This window comes from Amblyomma americanum, chromosome 7, assembly GCF_052857255.1.
Source record: "Amblyomma americanum isolate KBUSLIRL-KWMA chromosome 7, ASM5285725v1, whole genome shotgun sequence".
Lineage (NCBI taxonomy): Eukaryota > Metazoa > Arthropoda > Arachnida > Ixodida > Ixodidae > Amblyomma > Amblyomma americanum.
In genome coordinates this window covers 8,488,298-8,496,468 of record NC_135503.1, presented here as the reverse complement: position 1 = coordinate 8,496,468, position 8,171 = coordinate 8,488,298, and the positions used below count along the sequence as shown (strand labels likewise).

The 8,171-nt window shown below is 45.0% G+C and overlaps 1 pseudogene across 1 annotated transcript; it reads right to left on the bottom strand.

Annotated features, from left to right (window-relative positions):
• Positions 1–479: 479 nt before the first annotated feature.
• On the bottom strand, positions 480–4,403 carry LOC144096933 (N(6)-adenosine-methyltransferase MT-A70-like protein; annotated as a pseudogene). The gene is made up of 2 exons (XR_013306874.1): positions 4,151–4,403; positions 480–716 (listed from the first exon to the last, which is right to left on the bottom strand). The product of XR_013306874.1 is annotated as a N(6)-adenosine-methyltransferase MT-A70-like protein (transcript).
• Between the last annotated feature and the right edge of the window lie 3,768 nt (positions 4,404–8,171).

Here is an 8,171-nt window from a genome sequence, read left to right as displayed (position 1 = left end):
GGCATTTGCACTCAAAACACAAAAACTTTGCCTTCAATGTGAATGCCACATGTAGTGATTGCATACAGCCAAGAAAGGCAAATTTCATGCTTACTTGCATTTCTTATGTTACTGCTGAAGTGATGCCGGAACAACTTTGAATAAACACATTGGCATTGTATCAGATGGCAAAACATGTTAATACGGCAAGCTACGTGCAACTCTTATAAAATTGCTGCTGAGTGACTAAGGAACAAGTGCCAGCAAAACTTCCGCCATCAGTCAGCTAACAGTTCATGATAGCATTAACAGCACACAAAGAGCAAAGATGAAAGTAAAGAATGCAGGAGAGTGCTGTTAATGTACCATGATAACCAACTGTCACCTTGCCCAACCGTTAATTCTGCAGATAACAGTTACCTCTGTGTGACATACCTGCAGCTCCCAATGCAAGGGCAAGAACATAAGGAGCTACTACATCAGCCAAAGAAACTCACTCATTTTGATGGAGGGGCCAGTCCAGCATACCTAATAGAAGCAGCTTTTATTGGCGGGGTATGGGCGTCACTACAGGTGGTGGAGGGTAATGATGGTACGCACTAGTAGGAATTCCTTCGTACATGATGCCGGGCTCGGGCACACCCATGGGTTCCCCATACCCAACCATACTGTCCATCATGGGCCTGTTTAAGTGCGGATCAGTCGCCCACGCATTCACTGCCATGGAAGGTGGGGCTCTGGAAAATACAAGCAGCCAACAACTAGGTCACTACAAAGAGCAAGCCAAATGTACCTATCTGAGCAACCTGACAATGCTGTTCGAGGACAGATGCCTCATGAGAGAGGTAATGATAAAATGCTTCAGGGTTCCTGTGAAACATTTAACCTGTGCACTTTTTTGCTTTAGTGCCCGAATTATGAAGGATAAAAAGAAATCACCATTTCTACATTGTGCAAGCTAATGTACCCACATTCAAAAGGGCTGCTAGCATGTTAGAATTTGGTATGTTCCCATAGAAACAACTAGCATTTGGTCCACTTTGTGCACCTAGTCCGAATTGTGTGAAAGACCGATGCAAAGATGAGTTTTTGTCCAACGAATGTCTTCCTATTTCAAGCACAAAAGTTGCCAGGAAATTACATACAAGGAATTGTTGGACGCTGGCTAGACGGATGGATGGAATAAACTTTAATGTCCAACGAATAAGGTCCCACATTCATGCCCCCTTTTTCTTCACACCGCTTGCTCACGGACACTAAACATTCTGATCGCAAAGTGCTGGCTACTGACATAAAACTTTGTACATCAGCTCCATGTAGTAATGAGTACTTGGTGTGCTAACCTTATGTCACAACTTCGACACTCTGGGAATTAAAGGGTTAAGAGGCAGAAAAATTCATTGCTTTTCTTCAACCTGTCTTTTAATTATTTCAAGCTTTCAGAACGTATAGCTTTGAATAAAAAAGCTGTGAATATAATGTTTAGGAACAGGCACACTTAAGGATAGTCATCAACAAGCGGTGTCACATGTGTACTACCACCAGATATTTTGGCAAAATGCATTACTGTGCAGAGTCTCTTTGAAACTTCAAACTACGTCTACAGCTTAACCACAAGAACCAATTACACACAGCTAAGTCCCCTAACTTTCTGCTGCGGAAATTTTAAATTCTGCAACCTGAGAGCGAAAAATCCGCAAAAATTCTGTGGGAGGCATCAAATAAAACTCCAGAATACACCACAACATTCAGAACTAAGGTATGAATACAGTCTAAACCCCCCGCTCTTCCCCACAGCTTTTTAAGGTAGCTAAAGCAACCTTCACCACTGACTTAACAGCCACTAGGAAAAGCCAGCTTTTTAATGACCTTGGGCAAAATGCGCAGTGAGCAAGTGCACAAGAGAAGGTGAATATGGATACTGAAAGAATGTGCTGTGGGTTGTTGAGAAAGAGAAGGCACTGAAAGAGTTGAATGGAGTGCGGAAAGCAAAGGAAGGCAAACAGGTGTAGGACTGGGCAGATCGAAACACAGAGTAGTGGCGGAACAGCAATGGTGATGACTGCTGCTGCGTGGTAGGCTGTGTGCATTAAACTATCGGAAACTGGCTTTTCTTGATCACACGTGCTGTCTGCATTCTTTTCTTTTTAGGGGAGGGGCTTCGGCTATGGTTGGCCTGAAGAAATTGAGACTATATTACAATTGTAATATTTCTTTTAAAATTCGCCTCAGTTCTCAAATGCCTCCCTCACATTATATATATTCCATCATACTGTCGCTTCAACTAATTTCCATCACAAGAATAGCATCAAAAAAGAGAATATGGCTCCTCGCACACAATTCTGTGAAAACTTATAATAAACTGCACATCTCCAACCAAAAAAAAAACTTTAAATTTAAACCCAATGTTTCGAAGCCGGCTCGGCTCCTTCATCAGGGATGACTGAGGGCAGTAGCTAGCATATTTAAGTATGGTGGGGAGGAGGGGGTCAAAGGAACGAAAGCTCTGATGCGAAAGGCGTGGGGGAGCGGGAGGGAAGGGGGGGGGGGGGGGGTGTTAAGGCTGTGAGTTACGTTGTCACACCACTGTGGGGAGGGCGGTCAATGGCGACCTTTTTTTAGTTGAGTTGCAGAGCGAAGTCCCTGGGCATATACTGGGGGCAGGGCTTCCTTTTGTGTGGTTGATGTTTGTTCGGGGTGGTTTGGATGTGCCAGGATTCAAGAAGGAGCCTTTTGCGGTAATTTGTTTCAGTTTCGAGGATGCTGGTTTCTTTGAAGTTGATTCTGTGGTCCGAGTCCTCAGAATGTTTGGCTACAGGATTGCGCTCTCTTGTGAAGTAAATGAAAAAAAAGTTGCCATTGACCGCCTCCCCACATTGCGACAACGTGACTCACAGTCTTAACCCCCCCCACTTCGTGTCCCCTCCTCCACGCCTTTCGCATTGCAGCTTTCGTTCCTTTGACCCCCCTCCTCCCCTCCATACTTCAAGACGGTAGCTACTGCCCTCAGTCACCCCTGATGAAGAAGCCTGAGCCGGCTTCAAAACGTTGGGTTTAAAATTAAAGTTTTTTTTGGTTGGAGATGTGCAGTTTATTATAAGTCTTCAAACCCAACCAGACAGGCAAATCTGTCGAAATGTTTAGTTTTCAATTCTGTGAAAAATGCTTAAATCCGTGATTTTTTCGCAGAATCGCGGAAATGCACAGCTATGCCACAGGTAAACTCAAACTACGGTGTGAATGCAACAGGCAACAGGCAAATTGCGTGTCTCAGAAAAGCAAGGTGCATTACTTCGTCCTCGTCACGGGGCATTTTGTAAATCGACCTTTGGATAACTTTGGGCATTTCTTCCAGTCCCTTGAACTTCGAATTAATGAGGTTTTACTAGCATGTTATTTTTTGGTTGCCAGTCTTGTCATTTTATGGATTTCATTTTGTGTGACCACATTACAGGTTGGGTACTGGTATGCTGCCTCATCAAGTAGTATACACTTCGGTGCACATCATGTTTTTTTATGCCTAGTTTAGTTTTGTTTATTTCAGTTGCAAAGGACCTTACACTATTTTGAAACAAAATAAATAAATAAATAAGAGATATGTTTGCTTGTTTATCATTTTCTAAATTATTTTTTTTGGTACTGAACAGATATCTCATATTCGATTCAATATTCGAAGGCATTTTTTCTTCGTCCTCATATTCGTTTCGTATTAGGAAATTTCAATATTTGCAACGCCGGTATTAAAAAGCACTCCTGTTGTGAAATGACACTTACTGAAGTAGCAATATCTTAAGAGATTTTTGTATATGTCTGTTAAAGACTTTTGTATCAGCAGTTAAGGCCGAGTCTCGTGAAAACATTCAGTGTTCAAATGATGGAACAGGGGCAGATGTCTACTGCAGTAAGTAGAGATTGCAAAACATTATGCACAGAGTGGACGTGTGAGTGAGCTACATCAAAGGAACCTGTGCACAGACGGAGTTGTTATAAGGGTCTCAGAGTTGTGACTATGCCCAGTTACTTCTTGCAGTGCGGTGCCTGCTCTTCTGGTGTTAGGCAGTTGTTATAGTTCTAGGTAATGCTACGCGCTGCAGATGCAAGGTTCACAATATGCACAGAGATAAGCTGACACTCATGCAACGAAAAATTGAAGCATGAAAGGCAGTCTCACTGAGGCTTCTTCATGCAGTCACCGTCTGGATAAAGTTTGCGGAACTCGTTGATGAGTTCAGGGTCTGTCAGCCGAACACCTTCCACCTGGTTGCCCAGGGTGATCCAGTTGGGTTGGACATTATGTGGTCGTCCAAACAGTTTCAATCTTGCGTGTGCCTGGAGAAAGGCGCTCTATGATGCCGTAGATTTCGTCAGGTTTGTGACTCGTTGCACGCACCTCAGCCACTTATCACGTCGCAGTCCAGGCCCCCGGTTTATTCTCCTGCAATTGCACCAAACAAACAGCTTTCCTGCCTCCAGCAATTCAAGCGGTGTAAAATGGAGTTTCCCAGTTGGGATTATTCAGGTCATGCCTTTTGCACTGTACTCTCCAATTTAAGATGATACTGAAATTCATTATGATAAGCTAAACAAATCTAATACAGTAGACTCCCTACAGGACGAACTTGGAGGGACTTTGAAAATTTGTTTGAATTAATAGAACTGCACCCAAAAAAGACGTTAGCAAGCTAGGTGTGGTCCAAATAAATGTTACATGAAAACAATGAATAAAATGCCCTTACAGTGAGACGATACTTGCGAATAGAACATTTATTGCGTTATTAGGCTGTTAACTTTCCGGTGTTTATTTCTGAGAAAAATCAGAAGATGCTTTTCAAAAAGCGTTTATTTTGTTTTGGGAAATCAGTGTTGGTCAGTTGTACAGCGCAAACTCTAAAAGCAGTGATTACAGGTGAAAAAAAAAAAGCTCAGTTTAGAAAGGGGGAATAGACGCAGAGCTGAATTTTTTTACCACAATCCTACACATGCTGCACAGATGTTGACTGTATTATGAGGCTTGCTGACCTAGTTGACTAGATTGCGGTTAGCATGCTTTTGTTCAGCGCTTGTTCATCATTAGTACTCGGCCCTAGAAAAAACAGGGTAGTCACATGCATAAATTTTCCAAAACAAAAGAGGGACGACCACAGCACTGTCCCCATGCAAGTTTTGGCCTCCGGCTAAAGGTTCTCCAGGCTGGAGTTGTCCCGCACTACAAGTCTGAAGGTTCGACGAAAGTTCGCCTGGTCAGGCATTGTATTAAAGAAAAAGGAATGCGGTCCACTGACCATGTCATGAAATTCAAAGACGTTTCGGAACCTCATACAGGTTCCTTGATCACTGGGCGGGACAAGAAATTGTCGGGACTTATATACGTAACACGTGGCGCAAAGAGCGTGCGTAGATGGGTGGCATGGTTCCTTGCACCCGGTTCATGGTAGCTGGTGTCGATTGGATGATTAGAGATTCCATCAGCTGCCGAGGATGACACGTTCCTTTCCTTCGCGATGACAGTGGGCGTGGTCCCAGTCAATCGCATGAGTATGCTCTTGCACATGCTCGGCAATGGCGTTCGTTGTGTGATTATTATTCTTACGTCACGTTTGTGGTCGTTAAGCCTTCTGAGGAAATTTCCTGTTTCTCCAACGTAAACCTTGGGGCAATCAGCACATGGGATCTGGTAGATGACACCTGGAAATGCTTCAATAGGCAATTTGTCTTTCAAGTTCACGAGCTGGTTACGGAGCTTGTTGGTCGGGAGGTGGGCAATGCACATGTCATATTTTGAAAACCCGTGCGATAGTGCCTCGCTGATTCCCTGCACGTAAGGAATGGCAGCACGTGCCTGGAATGTCTTGTTGCTTTGTGTTTCCGGCTGTAAGATCCGCTTCTGAATATTGTAGACAAAGAGACTAGGGTAACCGTTATTAGTCAGTTCTCGGTGAATCGTCCTCAGCTCGTTTTGCAATGAATTTTCATCTGAGCATATGCGTACGGCACGTGTTATTAAGGACGATACCACCAACGTCTTGTGGCCAGCCAGATGACAAGGCATAAAATTGAGGTAGCAACCTGTATGCGTAGGCTTCCTATAGACCGAGAAGGTGAGGGCGCCCTCATCCCTGCGAACCAGTACATCCAGGAATGGCAAAGAGCCGTCTTTCTCAAGTTCAAGGGTGAACTGCATATGCGCATTCTGGGCATTTAGGCTGTCCAGGAAGCGCGAGACTTGTTTCTTCAAAATGCAGAAGCAATTGCCTACGTAGCGGTAGAAGACTTTGGGTACAGGATTGAAGGTGGCTAGTACTTTTTCTTCCAGGGCTTCCATTACTAAATTGGCCATTGTAACTGATATTGACGGCCCCATTGCCGTGCCTTGTGTCTGCTGATAGCAACTGCCGTCGTAGGAAAAATAAGTGTTGCCAAGGCAAAATCTCAGCAGCTCACAAAGTTCCGGAACGTCGAAGGGTGTGCGGCCAGGGAGACCAGTGTCAGCTTCCAGGGCTTTTTCACATGTAGCTACTGCTAAATCCACTGGTACGCTGGTAAAAAGCGATGTCACGTCAAACGAAACCATAATGTCGTCTTCACTCAGCGAGATGCCATGTAACTTAGATGCAAACGTGGACGAATTTCCGACATGCGTTGATGTCTTACCGGCTAGAGGACTCAAGACCTGGTGAAGATAGCCTGATAGTCCATAAAGTGGCGATCTGGTAAAGTGGACAATAGGCCGAAGTGGTAGCCCAGGCTTGTGGACTTTAGGCAGGCTGTAAATTGCAGGAGCTGACCCGTTTGTGCAGAGCAGCTGGTAATAAAGGCTCTTTTGGTGCGGAGGAACCAATCTGAACAGTCTGGCCAGCAGATGTTGCAGCTTGGTCTGTAGTCTGCTTGTTGGGTCACGGGCTAGAGGAGTGTAAGTCCGATGGTCTCCGAGAAGGGCCAACAATTTCTTGTTGTAGTCGCTCCTGTCAAGCAAGACTGTGGCGTTGCCTTTGTCGGAAGGAGGGATGGCGATGCTACTGTTACTCCGCAGGCTGCGAATGGCTTGGTTTTCTGCTACCCACGACCGCGTTCTTGCACTGTGTTTCCGCAAACCGGAGAGCACACCAATGGCACGGGTGCGTGCCTCTTCTCGAACGGCAGAGGGAAGTTGACTAACCGCTCTTTCGACCGCGCACACAACTTCGCTTGGCCTCGGTGATGTTTGTGTTGAAATTCAAACCACGGGACAGCACCACAGCCTCCTTCTCCGTCGGCGCATAGGAGGAAAGGTTGATGACGTCTTGTGTGCCTTGGGACACTTCTGGATGGAGTGCCTGCAGTTTCCTATCTTGTGACAATCCATAACGACGTTCCCTCATAGTAGCGGTAAAGTTCGCGTGCAACTGCACTTCTGGGAAGTCTTTCGGCATCAGATGCTCCAGCTGCCGATGAGCAAAGAACGTTTGTGTTTCCAAAGTCCGTAGCTTTTGACGGCACTCCAGAACACGCGCCTGCAGTAGCTTCCGCTCGGCCTGTCGAATAATCTGGTGGCCCTAAGACGTGGCGACCGGTCTTCCTAGCCGCAGACTTCCCGAAAAGATAGCTTTAAAATGACGAAGCATACTTTGTCACACTCTTCTTCAAAGCACTCGCCAACTGTTAACGAATGGCAGCCTTCAAAGGGGCTCTGTGAAACGAGAAATATAATTTGGTAAGTTTTGCTGACTATAGGTTGCGCTACCACTTCGTACATCCAGCACCGGATGACTCCCACTCGCACGTTTCACGATGTTTCAAAAATTCATCGCCTTGGAAATGACGCTTCATACTTTCAGAATCTGTTAACGATGAACATGTTTGTTCTTCACGAAGGGGCGACGTCATAGGTGCACTGCGAAATCAGAAAATTGCTTTCAAAACGTTTGCTTCCACGTATTCCTATGGGTGCTAAGCCTACTTTTCACGCCAGGCAAGTCAGGCTGCTCGCGGTGGCAGCATCTAGCGGTGGCTGCGGAATCTACGGAGCGCATGGATTTCAATAACACGTAATTAGGAAAATAAACACGTAATTAGGAAAATGTATGACTCTTCATTAGCTTTTAAAACTGCAGAAATTTTTAGTTTACTGTAACAGTTAGCATCATGATCAAAGTTCTTATTCAAAGTTATCACGCAAATACGAAAATTACAAGGACATCAATAGCCACTTTGAC